Source organism: Sapajus apella, unplaced genomic scaffold, assembly GCF_009761245.1.
Source record: "Sapajus apella isolate SASKATOON/1434 unplaced genomic scaffold, GSC_monkey_1.0 scaffold157, whole genome shotgun sequence".
Taxonomy (NCBI): Eukaryota; Metazoa; Chordata; class Mammalia; order Primates; family Cebidae; genus Sapajus; species Sapajus apella.
Window position 1 is genome coordinate 1,457,778 of NW_022437097.1, and position 23,461 is coordinate 1,481,238.

The window sequence follows — 23,461 nt, forward strand, 5'->3', positions numbered from 1 at the left end:
ACCTCTTAGAACAATTGAACAATTGTGATCTTGCATCTAGGATACATGCAGTTGATCCTCCAATAAGGTCTTTAAAAAGAAGTGGTGATTTCTGAAAGAAATATGGTTTCTAAAAAGTCACTCAAGCCATATAAGAAGTACCTGGGAACTTTTCCCTCACCACATGCAGAGTACAGATAGTGGGTTTGACTAGGAAGTCCAACCCCATGTTGTACAAATATGGACCAGTTTTAATATTTCCAGTTAATGCTTTCATTTTGTTGAGTCACCATCTGTAGGGGTAGCCAGAAACTAGATAGTTTAGAGAGATCCAGTAAATATTTAGTCATCTATATTTTAAAACTTAGTCCAGTCTAGTTTAAATTCTGACTTCCAATTAGCATAGACAAGACTTATAAACAGCTCCTGGGACCTGCTTCGGACAGAGAAAGGCAAGACCCGCTTGTGAGATCTCTCTTTCTCCCCTTCCTCCCTCTCTTCCTCCCTCAGTCCCTTTCTCCCTCTTTTCCTTCATTTCGCTCTCTCTCTCTTTCTTCCTCCCTACCCTTTGAAATGCTTGTTCCAAGCAGTACCTGTGATCATCTCCCTGAGACTCTAAGCTTCCAGAGGCTTCACAGTGGAAGGGACTGAACGGAAAGAAACCACAGGTAAAACAAAACAGACCGCTCAGGAGGAAAAATACACAGGAAAGTATTTCAAAAGCACAATGCACTGATTTTTTTTTCTGTTTCCTCCAACCTCTTGAATTTAAGAACACATCTGTGTTTTTTACCACCTTCCCTAGCACAGTGCCTGGTTTAAAGCAGGCCCCCATGGCTGTTTGTTGAGTGAAGGCAATTCAGCGGGAGGTATCAGCTGTTGTGAGATTGACCAGCACAGGTCTCCTTGAGAAAATGCGTCCTGACCTGGATCTTGATGAAGGCATATGACATGTAAGGGTCGAAGGTGAATGAACAGGGCAAAACTTCCTGCTTTCAACTGAAAGGCTGAGCATCAGCCATGCACTAGGCACTGCTACTTGGGCTCACTTAGGCATGATGAAGAATAATGCATGTTTCTGTCCTGGGGAGCTCATAGACTGGTGGAAGAGGCAACGTAATGAATCACAGTGGGTTTTGTTATTTTTTTTAACTTGCCCAAATCCTATAATGGAGATTGATGTTATCATATTATAGTAAAGATAATGAGATGGAGATGTGTAGGTACTAGATTTGTGGGATCAGTGTGGAGTTTATAAAAGAAGAAATTCCATTAATAATCTGGGGAATCTGAGGAGGAAGCACCCTCCCACAGTGCGGGTGAGGAAAGCTATCAGTAGTTGTCATCTCCAGCATCTACACATAAGGAACTAATGTGACGTGTCATATTCTTCATCTTGAGTGTTCCACTGAATAGCTAGGCTTGTATCAATTTACAAGGGTGTTAGAATATTTATTGAATGCTGTGTGTATATTTAGAGGTATTAAATAAGACAGTATGAAAATTTTTTACTATTAATGTATGGTGATTCATTCTGATTTGAAAACTGTGGTTTTTAGGAGATTAAAAGGGGAATTAATAAGACTAAGTAATTTTGCTTTGACTCATCGTTCACTGTCAATACAAACTGTAGTTCTCGGGGAAGGAGTTTCTGGCAGAACAAGAAACAGTGGCCATTTGACAAAATTCCAACCTCATAGAAACTGCTATAGAATATGTAGAAACTGAAAAACATTTCCATCTGACATAAGACTTGAGGTCTAAACAGTTCCTCTCCTTTAAAACAAAGTGACAGAACAGAAATAAAAGAAAAGTTAGGTGTCGGCAAGTGAAAAAGAATCCCTAGGTGGCAATACGCCACTAGCCTCACGTGGCTACTGTTAGTAAGTACTTGGAATGTAGCTAATCCCAAGTGAGATGTGCTAGAATCGTAAAACCCATGCTGGATTTCAAAGACTAAATGCAAAAGAAAAAGAAAAAAGGTAAAATATCTCATTAATATTTTTAATAATTATTACATGCTGGAATGATGATATTTTGGGTCTACTGAGTTAAATAAAATATATTACTAAATTAATTTTACCTTTTCTTTTTGTGGCTACTAGAAAACTTAACCTTATTCATGTAGTTTGCACTATTATCTGTTTCTCAGTGCTGTTGGCTGTGAGATTTGGAACAGTATCCCCTCCCGCCTGCCTTTTTTTGTTTTTTTTTGTTTTTTTTTTAACAGAAATTGGGAGAGTTTTCTATTAAAGACAATTGACCTGCTTTAAAAGAAAATCACAACCACATGGGAATATAAAAGAAATTTAATTTCATTTTCTCATGTTTTGTTTTGTTTTTGTAAGAGAAACATACCTGAAATGTCATGCTCAATTGGTCTTAAAATTTAGAGCCAAGAACATAAATATCTTTTTTTAATACAATGAATAAAAGCTTAAAATCCACTTCAGTTCAAGTAACACTGATTAAGGGAAGGGAGCAGGGAGGTGCTGAGGAGGATGAAGAGTGCTATATTTTGGATATTTGTCCCCTCCAGATCTTATGTTGAAATTGGATTCCCAATCTTGGAGGTGGGACCTCATTGGCTGTGTCTGAGTCTCATGGGTGGATCCCTTATGAATAGATTACTGTCCTTCCGCTCACCATGTGATCTCTGCACATGGCTCCCCTTCACCTTCAGCCAGAAGTGGACGCAGCTTGAGGCTCTCACGAGGAGCAGATGCTGTGCCATGCATCTTATACAGCCTGCAGAACTGTGAGACAAATAAACCTTTTTTATAAATGACCCAGCCTCAGGTATTCCCTCCTAGCAACACAAAAATGGACAAAGACAAAGAGGTAATGGCTCATCACTGACTTCAGAGTACTAATTTTACAATCATATTCCTAAAAACCTCGAAGGAAAAAAGATATGCATATGAGACAAACAAATATCTTCTTGTACTATATATCTCTTATCCATGATTATCACGACCACTCAGATGAATTACCCAAATTATATGCAATGACTGTACCATCCAAAGTCTACTATGGATATCGTAGGGATATCCAACTATCTGCTATTCATAGTACACTTTGGTACTGTCATTGAACATAATTTGGGATATAACAAGATATTCTTCTGTGTATAACAAGAAATTCCCTCCTTTGAGCACAGCATGGATTTTTCTGGTCAGGAACAAAGGTTTATTGGGGAAGGAAGAGGAGTAGTCACAGGGTCCATTTGAGCTTTACCCTCAGTACAACAGGTTTGATTCGGTCATTTCTGTAGCTGCAGGGTCAGCACTGACATACTGCAGCACAGAACAAATGAGAAAAGGCATCAGGCTCAGACTCCTTGGTTCAGAGTTTTCTCCCCATCTGCCAGATTAGTGATGGGGGCCAAGGGCAATGCTGAGAGCTGTAGTCTTTCCCTTGGTGTCCCCATTACCGGACATTGCCAGCCCATTGTCTAATGCAACTGTTAAAAACCCTTGTCAAAGCCTTGGGTAATGGTTTCCACTTCTACTGCCAACCCAGAGGCCAGGAAATGAGTTATAAGGCATTAGCTTAAGTTCAACACTGTCACTGATGCTATATGTAAACAATGCTTATAATTTATAATAAGACAAGCAATGAAAAAAGAAATAAAGAAACCATGGACTTAGGAGATGAAATTGACCTATATGATTTTATTCTAGCTCAAACTTCACTTTTCATGGGTGATAAAACTGAGACAGCAAGGGGCTGAGTGATTTTCCAAACCACATCTCCAGTTGGGATTAGATTAGCTTTTAGTGTAGCTCCTCTTAGTCTCCCAGGGCTCCTTGGTCACTCTGTAGTAGTTAAACTCCTTGGTAGTTAAACACACTTTGGCCTGGGCACAGTTGCTCACTCCTGTAATCCCAGCACTTGGGAGCCCCAGGTGGTGGATCACGAGGTCAGGAGTTCAAGACCAGCCTGGCCAACATGGTGAAACCCCATCTCTACTAAATATACAAAAATTAGCCGGGCATGGCAGCATGCACCTGTAGTCCCAGCTACCTGGGGGGCTGAGGCAGGAGAATCACTTGAACCTGGGAGGTGGAGGTTGCAGTGAGCTGAGATCGCCCCACTACATTCCAGCCTGGGTGACAGAGTGAGACTCTGTCTCAAAAGAACAAAACAAAACAAACAAAATAACAACAACAACAACAAAACACGTTGGATGCTTTCAGGGCAAACTAACATACAGTGAACTACCTGCTTTTAGTTCCTTTCCTAAGCATGCTAATGGCTGCCCACAGTCTGTTAAATATTTGCTATACTAGATTCTACTTAAGAATCCTGTGAATTATTTTCTTACCATATGAGTTGAATGTTTAAGGAGAATCAGTTGAATTTACTTCCAAACCTGTCTCTGTCAGTTGTCCTTGTTATTATAATTATCAAATTAAATATAAATCAATGAAAATTAAATTTAGAAGGAGATTTTCTATAAAAATTAAGCTTAATGCTTTGAGCAGTTCAGTTTTTGGGCAAATAATCTTTAAATTTCAAAGGCATTCTGCTCTCTGATGGTTTTCTTGGTTTTGATTTAAGATCTTGCTCCCTTTAAGAAGAAATTGAAACTGGAAACTACAAAATTCGTATTTTTGTTGTGGTTCATGTATAAAAGACAATACAAAACTTCGATCAGCTGTCTCCAAAACCAGATAATAATTTTGGCCTTATTTCAAATATTGGTAAACAAATTTGAATGTGTATATTTTGAATTAAAATAAATTATACAAAGTATGAATCATTTTTGTAGTGTACTTTCATAATATCTGTATTTTCTGAATGACCTGCTAGGTATTTGTCATGTTGCATAAGTTAACAAGAAAGCTTCCACTGCAAAAGAAAAGAAGAATGTGTTACAAAGTATAAAAAGCTCACCCTGGGCGTGGTAGTTCATGACTGTAATCCCAGCTACTTGGGAGGCTGAGGCACCATGATTGCTTAAACTGCGGAGGTAGACATTGCAGTGAGATGGTGCCACTGCTCTCCAGCCTGGGTGATAGAGTGAGACCCTGTCTCAAACAAAAAAAATAAGGCAGCCATTTTTATTGTTAAGCCCAGAAAATAATTTTGCTCCATTTGTTTTGTTCTGTTTTTCTTTTCCTTTCCTCAAGACCAACTTAGGTGCTTATAACATGAAATTTCTTACTGCCAAAAGCCAGGAGCAGGTCTCTTTCAGATTGAATGCACTGCTATTGCAGCCAATAAAGTTTCTCTCTTTCACTTGTTTTCTGGGGATCTTCTAAGACCCATGACAAAAAAATAGTAAATAATAATAATCATTAGCTGATCAAATGGTGCTTGAAGACATAGTCACGGGTCAAAGTACTGTTATCGCTTAGGTAAACTTTGAATCTTGGGCCAGAACTCCCTTATCTCTCTTTTTAGGGATCCTCTGCATCATGGGAAAAGTACACATCCTAACTCAGATGAAATTAGGTAAGTGGGTCGGGAACAGGGGCTTATGCCTATAATCCCAGCACTTTAGGAGGCAGAGGTAGGCTGGTCGTTTAAACCCAGGGGTTTGAGACCAGCCTGGGCAACATGGCGAAACCTCATCCCTACTAAAAATACAAAAAATTAGCCAGGATGGTGGTGTGTGCCTATAGTTCCAGCTACTTCAGAGGCTGAGGTAGGAGGATTACCTGAGCCCAGGAGGTTGAGGCTGCAAGTAAGCCGTGACAGTGCCACTGCACTCCAGCCTGGGTGACAAAGTGAGACCCTGTCTCAAAAAAAAAAAAAGGGGCCAACATCTAACATCCGTGCAAAAGCATTTTGGCACTGTGCTAAAGTCAGCATTCTTTAAATCAGTGTTCATGGCAACCTTATAGAACATAACTACTATGAATAATGAGACTATTTGTCTTTGGACATGACTAATTTGCATTGCCGTCAATTATCTACAGCTTACAAAATTGTAAAACAGCTTAAAATAAAAGACATAGATATCCCATAAGGGTACTCTAGGCACGTCACCCAGTTATCTTTTTTGCCAATTTCAAAATCTTTCACAAATTTTTGATATAAATATTTTTCTTAGTAATTAGGTTTGTTCAGTTGTTTTGATAAAGCAAAATAAACAGTGGTTGTCAGTCAAGAAATAAATTTTTTTTAAATGTCTACTTGCCTACTAAATCCTAATCTTCTAACATTTAAAAATAATGTGATCTCACTTGTAGTCACATTTGCATATATCAGTCATTTGATGATTTTTCTTGGAAAATTATGAGGCAAATGGAGTCAAAGGTAGGTGAGGCAGTATTAGGTAAGAGAAAGCAGGAGGTAGCCACGTAAATGAACTCATTCAACCCTGGAATATCTCAGGGAAGCAGATAAGATTTAGCCACTTTGCAGAAGAGAAAATGTAAATTCTAATAAGTTAAATCATGCTTAAGAGGTCACAAATGAGTAAATGGATTCACCTCATTTCTTCTGGATTCAAGCCCAGGGCTCTTTCCACCCACAAATATCCACTCTATGTTCTATCAAGAGTTATGAAAACGATTAGTCTCACCTTTTCCCTCTGAGTTGTGGGTAACTACTGGAAGGCTGATTCAGAATCTTAGTGCAACATAACAGTGTCTCTATACAAAGTATCCTTTTTGTTGTATGAAAGTCTGTGTATCTGTTGATTTTTATTTATTTATTTTGCCTACCGTCTCAGGTTTTTTTTTTGTTTTTTTTTTTTACCCTAGAAAGAACAAAGGAAGGTAGAATTGCTGGGCTTGGCTCTGAGAAAAAATAAAAATAAAAACAAGCTACAAGTGTGCAGAATCTAAGAAGAGCTTAGAGAGTCAGAAGTGAGCATGAGAGATTAACAAATTCCCAATACTCACGTGTAGTCAGATATTTTTGTTTCTTTTGTTTGCTTGCTTATTTACTGTTTCTGTGTTTCTATCTGTACCACAAGATAATCTCTAGAGGCCAAAGTGAAGAAACAGCTTACACAACTGTCAATTCTTTTGGCTTTTGAATGTGTAACAGGTAAGTCTCTCAGCTATCAGCCTTTAGATATCTGGCTGTGTACTCATCAAAACTGTTCTTCTTCAGTGTATGTAGCATCTTCTGATTTTAGATAGGTAAGTGACAGGCAAATAGACAGATAAATGATGGACAGAAGATGCTAAATGAACAGATAGACATTTAGATGATAGATGATTGATAGATAAATAGGTAGATATAAATGACACATACGTATATACCTACCTAGATACATAAATATGCAGTATAAAGATTTTTTTTCCTTTTTTTAAGTTTAGAGTTACATGTACAGGATGTGCAGGTTTGTTACATAGGTAGACATGTGCCATGATGGTCGGCTGCACAGATCATCCCATCACCTAGGTATTAAGCCCAGCATCCATTAGCTATTCTTCCTGATGCTCTCCCTCCACTCACCCCACCCATGAAAGGCCCCAGTGTGTGTTGTTCCCCACAATGTGTCCATGTGTGTCATTTAGCTCCCACTTATAATTGAGAAAATGTGGTATTTGGTTTTCCATTCCTGCGTTAGTTTGCTGAGGATAATGGCCTGCAGTTCCATCCATGTCTCTGCAAAGGACATGATTTCATTCCTTTTCATTGCTGCATAGTATTCCATGGTGTACATATATGTACCACATTTTTTATTCAGTATGTCATTTATGGGCATTTAGGTTGAGTCCATGTCTTTGCTATTGGTTACAAAGATATTAATGTCATACAGATCTTGAATTTTCTGTAATCCTCATTTATCTGACATACGTAATACTCAAACTGTTTTTGCTGCAAGTATGATCAATAGACTCTACATTTTATATATAAGTGATACATAAATAGGCTTGTGCTTTAATTCATTCCAATAAACACAGTTTGATGAGACAATGATCCAAGGCAATCGTGTACTCAAAGTGACAGAACATCAATAATTCATCTAGGAAACCCAGGAAAGACCTCTAAATACATGTTCTTTTATATTTGCCACAAAGAAAAACCAAAGGCATCTGTGAATACAACAGATGTGATGTAGCATGGTGGCTTTTTACTTAGCTAAGGTGGAACTGGCTTTCCAGACTTTCCTTCACTGTTTAATTCTGGGTCAGGATTGGCCATGGGGTAATGTGTGTGAGATTTCAAAGGTGGCAGTGAGGCAATAGCCATTACACCCCTAAGGTCAACTAAGGCACCTGGTGTCACAGCAGCTCTCCATGTGGGTGTTTCCCTCATGGCAAGGTACCCTGGCTCCTGCCAATCTCCTCCTTTTGTCTGTCTGCATCTTGGGTCGGGTGCAGGTGTGCCTTGTCGTGAAGACTGCCAGCTTCTTATCACAAGTCAGCTACATAGCTGAGGTTGAAGACAGAGAGACAGATTCAGGCTAAAGTAATTACTTCAATTTGGGAGACTGGATCCTGGTCCAGGCATCACCACAGCCTCTTTGTGTGTTCCTGGAACATCACCTGACTTTTCTGTATCTCTGTTTTGTCAATTACATGAACGTTAGTTGCACTCCAGCTCAACTGAGAATGTTGATAAAACATCTCCACAGCATCTACAACTTATGGAGACATTACGTTCACCTGGAGTTTTAGAATTAGAAAAAAGCTGACAGATGTTTTAGTCAAATGAAGCTATATATGTAAGATCCCCATTAAAATACAACTTTACATATTAATTTTTTACAAAGTTTGAAATTAAATTTGAATCATTCAAAAAAGCAATCTAAATATTCACTGATGAATGAATGAAGAAAATGTGATATATACATACTATGGAAAATTATTCAGCCTTAAAAAAGAAGGCAATTCTGCCATTTGTGACAACTTGAATGAACCTGAAAAACATTACAGTAAGTGAAATAAGCCAGACACAGAAGACATATATCTCATGACCTCACCTACATGACAAATCTTAGTAGTCAAACCCATAGAAACACAGGGAGAACCATAGTTGCCAGGCACTGCAGGGCGGGATTAATAGGAAGGTATTAGCCAAAGGTTACAAAGCTTCAGTTATACAAGAAGAGTAAGTCCTAAACATCTACTGCATAGCATAGTGCCTGTAGTTAGAAATACTGTGTTGTACACTTAAAATATTTGCTGAGGGCAGATCTCATGTTAAGTCCTCTTACGACAAAAGAATACAAATAATAATAATAAATAAAGAGGGCGGGAGGAAACTTTTGTAGGTAACGAATGGGTTTACGGCATAGCTTGTGGTGATGGTTTTCACAAGTGTAACTTATTCCAAACTCTTCGAGTTGTACAGCTTAACTATGTACAGCTCCTTGTGTGTCAGTCATTCCTCTTTAAAAAAGAAAAAAGAAAATTAATTTTGTTTACTTGAAGTTGAGGTATACTTTAGTTGTACGTTTTTAAAAAGTATTAATATAGGACAAGAGCACAGTTTCCTATGCCATATGACTCACTTCAAAAATCTAAATTCCCAGAGCACACGTGCCTGTGAAACATCAACTGCTGTAAGACCTGTGCTGTCCTGAATACCTGGAGGTGTCTGAATTATAGGAATCCTACAAACATGACACAGCACACATTTATGCTCCATACAGTAGGGTCTGGCAGGACAATGTCTGTGGGTCATCTGATAGCCTTCCTTTCTTTGCCCTGCACATTTTTGATGATTTCCCAGGACATCTCATCTAAGCCATTAGAGTACAAACATTTCCCAGGAGCTCTTTCATTCTTATACCTCAAATAGTAGAGATGAAATGCAAAGTTGGAGTAAAAAGCAGACTGGCATGATTGTAGGATAGAATAGGGGCCCTCTGACAACTCTTTTCAATAGGAAGACAATGGGGTGAACTCTAGCAAGACCGCCCCACCCGCCCCGCAGTGAAAAGCTGCTTGTTGAAAACATGCTGGTGAGATAATTTTATTCGTCACCACCATCTCAGTACAATGATACATCATCAAAGAAATCATGACAGTGTTGATAAGAGCTACGGCAATGACACCACCTTGCATTTCCAAGGGGCCCCTTTCAGAGCTGCTATTGTGCTATTTCTGCCCCCATTTAATGCCACAGATGTCTACATCCAAACGCACCTGTGTTTAGAAACATAAGGTTCATTATGAGAACAGAGCCCTGAGCCCCTCCTGACCATTCCTCAGGCAGGAACAATGGCCACATACATAGCTGCAGAGCCAGCCAGCCTGGGAATTAACTTCCTCGATGGCAGATGTGTTCTTGGACTTCAAAATTCTAAACCAGTAAGAGCAAATTACAGGATTAAGGGATTTAATTCTTATTACATAAGGAATGCATGCACATTGATTCTTTTCCGCTAGTGATGGGTAAACAATGGTTTTCATTTAAAACACAAATATCTCATTTAACAGAAAGGACAGGGGAGGGCAGGGAATAGAATATGTAGGTGATTCTCAAAAGGTTGAAGGATTCACTCTGGTTTCTTACAAAGCAAGAGTGAATTTCTTTCCATTTCTTAAGCGTTTAGTTCAAGAGTTAAGCAAACAGCTTTCTGGCATCTAATCTGTATCAGGCACTGGGGCCATTCTTGGGGAAGTTTTAGAATGGCCAAGAAGAAATATTGCTTTCTCATCCATTTTGCTCACCTCCTTCAGCTGCCCTTAGCTTATTCTGTAGCATCAGTCCTCGGGGTGGTCGTTTGTGTTACTAGGAAATGTGAGTAATTTTGGTGAGACAGTTTGCAACCCAATTCCTTTGCAAATACAGAGGACTCAGAAACTAGGCACGGGGCATCATGAGCACTAGGGTATGTATTCCTGGGTACCTGGGCTCAAGGTCAGTGCTTCGTCATCAATTCAACAAATATTTATTGAGTGACGGCTAGATAGAAGGATCTGCCTGTATTCTAGAAAGGCAGACAGACAGTCTGCAAGTAAATAATACAGAAAGTATCTGAAGTGTGGTGAAGAGGATACAGCTGGGTGATGTGACCAGGTGAATGAGAGACTGATTTAGTTAGGATGGTCTAGGAGGGCATCTTTGAGGAAGTAACATTTAAGCTGAAAACTGGTTGGTGAAAAGGAGCCAGGCATGCAACGATCTCAGGGAATGGGATTCCAGGTAAGGGAAATTGGTAATACAAAGGCCCTAAGAGAGGAACCCACTTGGCCTCTGCACGACATAGAAAGAAGATCAGTGCAGCTAGGATCGGAGTTGGTGTTAGAGAGATGGCAAGATCTTACAGGGCCTTGTAGGCTGTGGTGTGGAATTTAGATTTTAATTTATCTTGGTGTTTCTCAAACTTTAGTGTTTGTTAAAACACAGACCAATGGAACAGGATACCGAATGCAAAAATAAGGCCACACACTTACAACTACAGTATCTGATCTACGACAAAGCCGGCAAAACAAGCGATGGGGAAAGGACTTCCTATCCTGTAAGTGGTACTGGGATAACTGGCTATATGCAGAAGATTGAAATTGGACCCCTTCCTTATACCATATACAAAAATTAACTTAAGATGGATTAAAGACTTAAATGTAAAACCCAAAACTATAAAAACTCTGGAAGATAACCTAGGCAATATCCTTCTGGATGTAGAAACAGGCAAAGATTTTACAATAAAGATGCCAAAAGCAATCACGATGACAGCAAAAATTGGCAAATGGGAGCTGATTAAAGAGCTTCTGCACAGCAAAGGAAGCTATCAACAGAGTAAACCGACGTTTAGCTTTTTTCATTTAGCATAATGTCAAGAATGAGAAATATGCAAACTATGCAGCCAACAAAGGTTTGATATCCAGCATCTAAAGGAACTTAAATTTATAAGAAAAAGGCAACCTTATTACAAGGACATAAACAGACACTTTTCAAAAGAAGACATACACACAGCCAACAAGCATATGAAAAAAACTCAACATTACTGATCATTAGAGAAATGCAAATCAAAACCACAATGAAATACCATCTCTTACCAGTCAATGGCTATTATTAAAATGTCAAAAAATAACAGATGCTTGCTAGGTTCTGGAGAAAAAGGAATGCTTATACACTCTTAGCGAGAGTGTAAATTGGTTCAACCATTGTAGAAGATAGTGTGACAATTCCTCAGAAACCTAAAAACAGAAATACCATTTGACCCAGCAATTCCATTACCGAATATAGACCAAAAGGAATGTAAATTGCTCTATCATAAAGAAGACACATGTACGCGCATGTTCACTGCAGCACTAATCACAATAGAAAAGACACAGAATTAATCTAAGTATCCATCAATGGTAGACTGACTAAAGAAAATGTGGTACATATACACCATGTAATACTATGCAGCCATGAAAAAGAATGGGATCATGTTCTTTGCAAGAACATACGTGAAACTAGTGGCCATTATCCTTAGCAAACTAATGCAGGAACAGAAAACCAAAGCACGTTCTCCCTTATAAGTGGGCGCTAAATGAGGAGAACACATTAACACAACAGACACAGGGGCCTGTTGTAAGGTGGGGGGTGGGAGGAGAGAGAGGATAAAGAATAATAACTAGTGTGTACTAGGCTTAATACCTGGGTGACAAAATAATCTGTACAACAAAGCCCCATGACACAAGTTTACCTACATAACAAACCTGCACATATACCCCTGTGCAGGTTTACAAAACTTAAATTTATAAACAACAACAACACAGATTACTTGCCCCATCCCTAGAGATTCTTTAGAGGGTCTGAAGTGGGCCCTAAGAATTTGCATTTCTCCAAGCTCTCATATGATTCAGATGGTGGCTGCTCATGGAATACCTTAGGGAAAAAAACTTTATTGAGAAATAATGTACATATATACAATTTACCCATTTTAAAGTGTAGAATTTATGTTTAGTATATTGAGAGATATGTGCAACTGTCACCACAGTTAATTTTAGAATATTTTCACCACGCAAAGAGAAACCCTTGACTCTGTAGCTATTACTTCCCCGCCCCCAACCCTGCCCGCCACCCCTCCCCAGCTCTATGCAATCACTAATATACTTTCTGTCTCTATATATTTGCCTATGCTGGGCATTTTGTATAAATGGAATTTTACAATATGTGGGCTTTTGTGACTGGCGTTTTTCAATTAGCATAATGTTAAGACTCATTCATGTTATAGCATGTGTCAGAACTTTCTTCCTTTTTACGAACAAATAACCTATAATCTTCCATGATGTGGATACACCACATTTTGTTTATTCATTTGTTCATTTATAGACATTTTGGTTGTTTCTTTTTTTTTTTTTTTTGAGATTGAGTTTCACTCATGTTACCCAGGGTGGGGTGCAATGGCGCGATCTCGGCTCACCGCAACCTCCGCCTCCTGGATTCAGGCAATTCTCCTGCCTCAGCCTCCTGAGTAGCTGGGATTACAGGCACGCGCCACCATGCCCAGCTAATTTTTTGTAGTTTTAGTAGAGACGGGGTTTCACCGTGTTGACCAGGATGGTCTCGATCTCTTGACCTCGTGATCCACCCGCCTCGGCCTCCCAAAGTGCTGGGATTACAGGCTTGAGCCACCACGCCTGGCCTCATTTTGGTTGTTTCTATCTCCACTGACCATACTTTGGTTGACACTCATCTGCAAACAGTTGGAGGACAGTCCTACGAATTTACATAATTAGAAAACCACTCAGCTTGCCATGTGGAAAATGAGCTGCCGAGACAGGATTGGCCACAGGGATGCTGGTTGGTAGGTTACTGCCCTGTCAAGGCAAGAGACCACTGTGGACTAAACTAGTGTGGGTGATAATGTTGGGGAGAAATGGAGGCAGAATCAACAGGGCTTATTGATGGATGGAATATGAGGTAAGACAGGTGAGAAATCAACACAGTGCTTGGTTTTGGGCTTAACTGGGCAAAGCAAACTGCTATTCACTCAAATGAGAACATTATTATTATTTCTTTTTAGATTTCTGGGGTCTTGTTTTTGGTGTGGCCATTAAGAAGATGGTGTTCAAAGAAATGTTTCCCAGCAATGAAAAACACTTTTTGATGAATGACTACTAATTCTATTTCTTTCCTAATACACCACTCAACCAGTCGTGCATGTTGCTGTATTGTGTTTGCTGTATTATTTGAAAATATTCAGTTCTGCTATAGAAAACAAATGGGGTAGATGCAAGATGTATAGGCAAGTAGCTTATGAGGAACATACAGATTCATGACATGTGTTAGATACAGGTAAGTTAGTAATCTGGGAGCCACGTTATGCATGGACAAAAAGAGTCCATGTGTACTACACAAAGAAACAAAGGGAAGGACGGTGTGCTGTCGAGTTTAGGTGTCAGCTTGGCTGGATTAAGGGATATCCAGAAGGGTAGTAAAGCATTTCCTCTGGGTGTGTCTGTGAAGTGTATTCAGAGTTGACTGTGAGTCTGTGGACTGAGTGGGAAAGACCCACTGTCATTGTGAGCAGGTGCCATCTAATCGGCTGGGAGCACGGATAGAACAAAAAGGCAGAGAAAAGGCGAATTCTTTCTTATTCTTTTGGAGTGGAGACACCCTTCTCTTGTCCTTAAACATCAGAATTCCAGGCCTTTGAGTTCCAGGACTTACATCAGCAACCTCCACCAGCCCTGTCTCAGCTTCTCAGGCCTCCTGCCTCAGACTGAGAATCACATATTGGCTTCTTGCTTCTGAGGCTTTTGAAGTTGAGCTTCTTAGCCTCTATAATCACGTGAGCCAATTCCCCTAATAAATCTCTATCTATCTATCTAACATGTATCTATCTAGTCTACCCATCTATCCATCCATCCATACATACATACATACATCTACTTATCCTATTGGTTCTGTCTTTCTGAAGAATCCAGACTAATACATAGGGCAATAGAAACCAAATATTCATGAGCTATATGAGGTTCTGAATATTCATGACACCCTAAATATACATGAGTCATAGAGGCACTCAATATTCATGAAGCCTCACATCAGCTACCTGTTAGTGACATCTATTCTGGCCCAACTTGTCCTCTCCCCCAAGAAAGGCAGATAAAATCTAAAGCTATTTATCAGGCTCACAGGCAAGCTACAGCTTGCATCTGTGCAATGGAATGTTTATTGTTGGCTACACCCCCTTTCATTCATTGGGCTTGCATTGGGCTTGCTGAAGCCTTGCTCTTACGTCCTGAACATATGCCTGTCAGTGGGAAGGCTCAGGCAGCAAGGAGGAAGAGATGGGATTGATCAACACTGCACAGTAGAGGATTCTGAGAGTGTAGTCCTGCCACCCTTTCATGTAACTGGGTTAACTTTGTACCCATCTCTTTCCCTTTGCTTCTGAGTAATGGTTTAAAATTGAGTTAATAAAATGTGTCTCTTAAGGATATTCATTTGGGTTTGTCCAGATTGGTTGGACATTAATTTGTGTCAAAATTTGGTTGGACATTAATTTGTGAGTCTTTCTGCTCTGTGACCACTGGGGGTCTAGTTGGGGGCCGCCGTCCAGATAAACTTCCTATGCAAAGTTACAAACTGTCACATGTCAGAGAGCAAAAGAGGAAGAGGATCACCTCCCTAAGATCCAGGAATGGAGATAACACGGAGTTTGTTCTCAGTGTATCAATCTTGTGTCAACAGCACTAATTTGAAAGATTTCCTCTTTCACTCACATTTATCCAGCATGTCCTTGTGTTTAAAGACAGTGAATCTGAAATCTAATGAATATACAATATTCACCTGCATTGATTATCCCAAAAAAACACAACAGTGAACCACTTACACACAGAAGGTAGCTACATCTCCAACAACACAAATGTAGAATGAATCTATTTCCTTAAGAATTAATGTAACTGTGACAACTTACAAGAAAATGCTGAATTCAGAAAAAAGCAAACGCAAAATGAAATAAAACCACGGATAATCAAACCTGGTCGAAAGTAAATGTTCAAGGAAGACTTACTCAAGGAAGTAGAGGCAAGAGAATTGCTGGAGCCCAGAAGATTGAGGGTGCAGTGAGTCACAGTTGTGCCACTGCACTCCAGCCTGGATGACAGAGCAAAACCCTGTCTAAAAAAAAAAAAAGAAAGACTTGCTCCTTACTAAGAGCCAATGTGCCAAAAGAGGAGAATAACATGAAGGGTTAGCACTAACCCTCTGGCCTGCTCTCCTCTCTCTATTGCCACCCTTTGAAACTCTTTTTTTTGGAATGTATTGATAAACTTTTACAAAAATACAAGACGTGACCTTATTTCACATGCCCTCAAACACCTATAGAAAACCCAAAGCAAAATATTTACTGTAACAGATAAATATTAATAAAATGTTTAGAAAATAGTTCAGCAAAGGAGAGGAAGTCAGAGAACTCAAGAAAGAAAAAACAAAATGTTATCCTAGAGACGAGAGGCTCTTGGCAGTTAAAATTTTCCATTTGAAATTTCATTCTCCCACTGTGGATTCTGAAAGCTGAATCCACACTTTTCAACAGATCCTAGGTTGGAAAGCAAGGAAAAGAAAAAGTTTTCCATTCAAAGTTCCCACCTTTCAAATCTATTTCCATTTCTTCATTTGGCACAGCCAGTATTGGATCTGGGTCTTAGTTCCACATCCATCTGGGGGAGTCATTTGGCCAAAATAAGAGGGTTAGCAAATTTTTCCCAGATAATTTATATTACATATTATGTGGCAATTTTATCCACATTTAAAAAATACTTTTTAAAAGGAACTAGTGATATCAAGACAAATACTTAGCAGTCACATTAATTTTTACTGATGAAAACCTTCTATGTGGTTTTACATGTCACCTTGCTTGCTTAAAAGGTAAAATGGGATGATGTATCATGCCAAGAACTCCTATCTGAGAGATACTTGAATAGTGCTTTCATCCAAGGGAAGAACATGCCTTCCTTACTCATGTCTTTCTCCATGTTCTGCTAAACTTCATGAGCTGGGTACACAGATGCCATCTAACGTACACAGATGCCACCCAGCGCAGTACAGGAAGGGTCATCAGTGCATCTACCTTAACTCATTCAGGGGCCCCATCGCTGCCATGTGTGAGTACCAGCAGTAAGAATGAATGATGCTGTCAAACAAGAGCCAACATTCAGGATGACAGTCACTTCACCCTAACATCTAGAATCTTGGCAGCTTAGCTGCAGTTAGGTCGAGAAATAATATGCCTTCCATCCACAGATGGCCACAAAACTCTCTGCAGCTCATGCCAGATAATGTCCAGGACTCTCCTATCAAAATAAATGGATATCAAAATCACTGTCCAGGAGGAGCATGAGACATGGGTTACTGACAAAGAAATGTGGAACGGTCAAGGATCTTCAGACAATCATATTAGGGGAAGCTTGAGATCATGGTAAGAGCTTAGAATGGGGAATCTGAGAATTGATTGCAAATCCTGCTCCATTACAGACAAGCTTTGGACTTTGGAAGAATCTCTGATTTCCTCATGAAAATGGAGAATTTGGGCCAGACAGATTCCAAAGTCCTTTCCAACTTCGCCTCAAAAAAATAGAATCACTGAAAACTGAATTTGTTCTATAATGTGCATTTGACATAGCAGGAATTGTTACTTCCCCAACAAAACCTCATACTTCTACCTTTAAAACAGAATGGAGTATAACCCCATTACCATGACAAACACTGGTCATAGCCATCCTAAAACAACCAGACTAGATGCATGAACTGTTACAGCAAAGAAGGAAGCCATAGGATCGAAAGAATTAACAGACGTCCTGACCTACAAATTCACAGTGTGGAGGCTGCCACTTTGAGGAGGCGAAGTAACTGCTCTGGGCTTCAGTCTGAGAAGGAGAACAACAGAGCCATTCTCTTGGGTGGGCCATCAGGATCCCAGACTGGGGCGGCCATGCCAACGTAGCACAGAAAAGCTCATTTGGATAAATGATTAATTTCATCCACAAGAGAGAAAAGAGATTTGGAGCATTTGACTCCTGGGCATATTTGGGTGAAAGGAGACTGTACGGTGATAAATGAACAATTGTCAAACTTGTAACTAAAACGTGCATTCTTTTTAATGGCTCCCTGCATTGCTCAATCAGCGGGTGAACCAGTGCTGACAGAAAGACAGTTCTCATCCAAATGTATATGGCATCCTCTCTTACTTTTCAGTTTCTGCAAAGTCCCTTGGGAACCAAACTTAGCATTGTGACTTGGGCTGGCTGCACTTGGCTGGGGGACAGTTCTGGATCCAGTACGCCACTCATCCAACACCAAGGGTGCTGTCAGCACTCTGAAGATAGCAGCCCTAATCATATTTGTTTTGGCCTCTCAGCCTCAAGGGCAGATGGTTGTCATGCTGACTGAGAGAGAGGTATTGTGACAGGAGCCAAAGCTAGCCAGAAAACGACCTTAGGATGCTTGCACACAAAACAACCATTTCTAGAAACTTTAGAGATATTTCTAGAAACAAATGAGGCAGCAATGTGAGGATCAAAAGTTTTCTCAAATTCACAGTGGAGCAGGACTCAGGTTTGAATGGAGGCCAATGGGAATGTGACCTAGCAGGCTCCCTCTTGGTGCAGGGTAGCTTCACGGCTCCTACCATGGAAAATTGGATCCCATCCCCTCATATCATGTGGATTCATCTGGCCAATGTGGCTTTGGGGAACTGCAACTTCTCTTGCATAAGAGTAAGGGGGGAAAACCTTCCTGAGGGGTCCATAGAATGTCACAGATGACCCTGAAGTTGCTAGACTTGGTATAGGCTTTTTCTGAGAATTCAGTAGCTCTCAAGTGAATGAGTGAGCTGGGGTTCCACAGGACTGCTACAATTTCTGATCAGGGAAGTTCTATTCTTCCATATTCTTGATGAGCTCCTCTTTGGAGGAATTACTCCATTATGAGATGCAAATCAGAAAATATCTGTTGGGCCCCTATTTGGCACCGAGCACTAAGGGGGCACCGGGAGATGACAGGATCCTCAAGGATCTCACCACCTAATCATGAACTTGAAATCTGATTAGAGGCTCACATGCTAATCACATAATCCTACTACAACATGACAACGTCTGTGGACATCAATAACACTCATAAATGAATTTATTGCCATTTCTAGTAGTACTTTTATTTTCTAGCTTAGCTCCTAGCCTTACATATATGAGTTTTCTAGGGCTGCCATACCTAATTTCCACAAACTGTGTGCCTTAAAAGAACAGAAACATATTCTCCCACAGTCCTAGAGGCCAGAAGTCTGAAATCAAGGCCACTTCCTCCAGGTTTTGAGGAAAAATTGTGACTCCTTCAGCATCTGATGGCTGCCAACATCCCTTGGCTTTTAGCTCCATCACTCTGGTCTCTGCCTCTGTGGCTACATTGCTTCCTCCTCTTCTCTCTGTCTGTCTTGGGAAAATATATGTGATTGTATCTAGGGCTGATTCAGAATACCTTTTCTCATGGTCTTTAATGTGATCACATTGGCAAAGACCCTCTTTCCAAATGAGATCCATTTCGATGTTCTAGGAATTAGGACCTGGACTTACTCTTGTGGAGACAGCTATCTAGCCCCCTACATCTTATACTTTACAGTTTTCAAAGAAATTTCACATGTACCATTTTATCACCTTAATATATTTACAATCCTAGAGCTTGAAAAAAGGAATCCAACTTTGAAGCCTTTCCAAACTTTGATTTTAAAATATAATTTTCAAAACTCTATGGCTCACTAGCCTTTTAAATTTGCCCTAAATGATGGGGGACAGCCCCATTTATGCTGACGTTCGTCGTGTCCTTCCTCTCCACTCGGGGAAATAAATAATTTCAGTTCTTTTTCATCTCCCTCCTCTCATTGCAGCCCTTTATAACTGAGCAGAGTGGGCCTAGCAGAGAAGCACGGGACACACCATTTAACGCTCGTTTCCTGCCCTTAGCTGCCAAGCAGACTATGAAGTGTTTTTTGGCCTCTGGCCTCTAGCTTTTCTCAAGATCTGTTAATGAATATATTCACTTTCTGTAGCTGCCACAAATGACCATAAATTTAGTGGCTTAAAATAATACAAATGCATTACTTTATAGTTCTGTTGGTCGGAAGTCTGCCATGGGTCTCACTGGGCGGAAACCAAGGATTCAGCAGGGCTGCTTTGCTGTCCGAAGGCCAGTGCCGGGAGAATCCAGGAGTTTTTCCAGGCTCTGGAGGCAGCCCACATTCTGGGTTTGTGGCCCCTCCCTCCGGTTTCAAATCCAGTAACATTGTATCCCTCTGACCCTTCTGCTGCTGTCAGGGTTCTCTCTGACCACAGCTAGGAAAGGTTCTCACGGGATTAGACTGTACCTTTACTCACATCAGTCAAGTCCCCTGTGCCATGTAAGGTGACACATTCACAGGCTCAGCGATTAGAGTGAGAGCCTTCACAATGGGTGGGCACCAGGCCAAGCTGACAAGAGAGTGAAATCTTATTATTCCAGGTGCAAGGTTTAGCAAATACAGCTTAACACAGCACATCCACTTGGGATACTTCACCTCTAGACATGGAAAAATGGCCTCTGTCAAGGGCCAGGGCAGAGAGGACTGGCATTGGAAAGCCCAAGACGAGAAAAGGGACAGAACCACCTTGAGGGCTGGCTCAGGTTCCCTCCCTTTCCTCCCCCTTCTCTGCCTGCCTTTCCCTTTTCCTTCTTGCCTCCTCTTTCCCCTTTCCCCTAAGCTGAAAGGTGCCGGGAAATATTCCTATGAAGGTTTGTCTATTTCTTGTCCTTGAGATACAAACATGGTTTTCCTTGGCCCTGCTCGTCCTTTATGGATTCCTGCACATGCCCACGGTCCTCTGCCCTGCCAGGATGAGGCGGATGAACCTTGGCTTCTCCTTGCTCATCTCATCCTTTCATCATATGGGTGAACAGAGGCTTCCTTAAGGGCCATGAAACATCCTAGAAGAACAGGCCATTGTGTGTTATCAATGGAGGCTTCAGAAACCTCTGGGTCAGGGTTTTTAAAAAAATTTTTAATAGGGAGGTGGGGAGTTTCTGTCTCAATCAGACAATGAGGACATTATTTAAGAGAGAGATTGATCACAATCGAATCCGAGACACTGATTGCAGGTTTATCCTCCTCTCTGCCGTCCGTCAAGCACTCATCCTCTGTGGATCCCAAACCATAGAAAAGGGAAGGAAAAATAAAAGTGAAAAGTAAATTCTGTTCCCGCAAAGCAGATTTTACTTTTAAATATGTTCATCTTCATTTTTCACACACACACACACACACACACACACACAAATAATGCAGGTAAGTTTTTGATATAACTATGCTCTCATAATACCTTTTACACGAAATTAATTAGAGGAGTCGAGGTGCCAGGGAAGGGGGAGGGGAACAGGGGAGACGGTGCAAACAGGGAGGCCGCCAGCTTGTTTGTGCCCCGGTTTCGCGTGCTCGATTATCCATAACTCAAGCTTCCCTTTTCCCGCCGTGGTGCCTGGGCCTCTGCATTGCCCGGCTCCACAGGAGCGACTCTTCCTGGACTCCTGAGCAAAGGCGTTTGTTGAAATGTCCACTGAAGGAGGACTGAATGGTGCTAGCAGCAGTGATGCCCAGCAAAGGCCACAGTTCTTCTGGCCTCGGGTCATGGAAGAAATCCGGAATTTAGCGGTGAAAGACTTCCAAGTGCAGGAACTCCCACCTGCTGTATTAAGAAGACCATGAAACTGGACAAAGATGTGAAGATGATCAGGGCAGAAGCCTCTGTGCTCTTTGCTAGAGCAGCCTAGATTTTTATCACAGAGTTGACTCTGGAGCCTGGATTCACACAGAGGATAAGAAGCCCCGGACACTACAGAGAAATGATATCGCCATGGCAATTGCAAAATTTGATCCATTGGATTTTCTCATCAATATTATTCCAAGAGATGAAATGAAATGTCCAAAGTGTCAGGAGGAGGGGGTGCTGCGGTCTGTAACTCTTGCCAAGCCAGTCCAGTACTATGTCATGCTGGCTTAGCAGCCCACAGCTGTCCAAGTCCAGGGGCAGCAGCAAGGCCAGCAGACCACCAGCTCCATGACCACCATCCATCCAGCCTGGGCAGATCATCTTACAGCCTCAGCAGGGCCAGACCAGGCCCTGACTCAGCAGGTTGGAGAAGGTCAGCAGGTGCAGACTGTCCGGGCCCAGCGACAGGGTCAAGCCCAGTAGGCCCAGAGTAGCCCTGGGACAGAGCATGCAGATGATGCAGCAGATCATCACTAACACCAGAGAGACCCAGCAGGTCACGGAGAAGCTGAAACCTGGCCAGCAGCAGTGTATCCACTTAGCCTAGCCTGTATCAGGCACCCACGTTCTTCAGGGACAGATCCAGACACTTGCCACCAATGCTCAACCGATGACACAGACAGAGGTCCAGCAAGGACAGCAGTAGTCAGCCAGTTCACAGACGGACAGCAGCTCTACCAGATTCAACAAGTCCCCGTGCCTGCAGGCCAGGACCTGCTCAGCCTATGTTCACCTGGGCAGCCAACCAGCCCTCCGACGGGCAGGCCCCCCAGGTGGCCAGTGACTGAGGGCCTGAACTGGCAAGGCCAAGGACGACCAATGCAATTTTTGCCATACAGCCCCAGGCCATGGGCACAGCCTCCCTCCCCAGAGGACCCGGCCGACCTCAGTGCCTCCTGCAGGCTAGGACACTGGTGCACTAGGCCCCATGCCTGGGGGCCGAGATTCTCCAACAGATGGATGCAATATTTTTTGTTTTCTTTTTTTTTTCCCATTTTTTTTCAAGGAATCAATATTTCAATATGTTGAGCTATATGTCCAGTCCTATGAAATTAAAATATTAAATAATATATTTGTGGCATTTTCTTGAAGAGTGTAGTTAAAGAAATACTTCTCCTTTTGTTTTTCTTTCTTTTTTGTTGTTATTTCTTACCGCCACTTCTTTTTAGGACCAGATCTCCCCAGGGGTGTACAGTGTCTCTTGATTCTTGGAACAGCTGCTGCCCGCAGATTTGCCATGTTGTTCTACCCTCATATTGAATTAGGTGAGTGTATGTAGCTACGTTTTCACTATCAGTCCTCTCCCCATTTCTTGTTTTTACCCCAGAGATCTGTGTATTTGCATCCAGAGGCCGTGGAAACACCCCTTGCATTTAAGAGACAGATTTATTCCCCATGGAGAGTGGGTGGGCTCATTGCCACACTTTTTTCTCCCAGGGACCCAGGAGATGAGGACTTTGTGCGTTTGCTGCCCACCTCCCTTTATCGTTAAAATGCAGTAAAAACGCTGCTAGTCTCCTTTGCATGGTCTTCAAACTGCACGACATACAATAAATCTAATTTTAGATGAAAAAAAGAAATTAATTATAAGACCTTCTCTTACTCAAGAGTTAGCCCTTAGGTTTACTAACTCTGTAAGATTTGCAAAATAGACCTATGGTTTCAGAAATGTGCATGCAACTGTTTCTGATTACATTTCTTACTTCCTTAATGATAGGAGTGGAAATGTGGATTTAGCTATCCTGTGGATAGCCACTGCAAAGGTGAATTTAGCCCACAGTTTGATAATTGGACCATGTTCCTTTCTTTATTCAACTTGAACAGTTGGACCAGATGGAAGC

At 41.2% G+C, this 23,461-nt stretch overlaps 1 pseudogene; it reads left to right on the top strand.

Moving 5' to 3' along the window:
• The first annotated feature begins 21,248 nt into the window (after nucleotides 1–21,248).
• On the top strand, nucleotides 21,249–22,432 carry LOC116541826 (annotated as a pseudogene).
• Nucleotides 22,433–23,461: the final 1,029 nt, after the last annotated feature.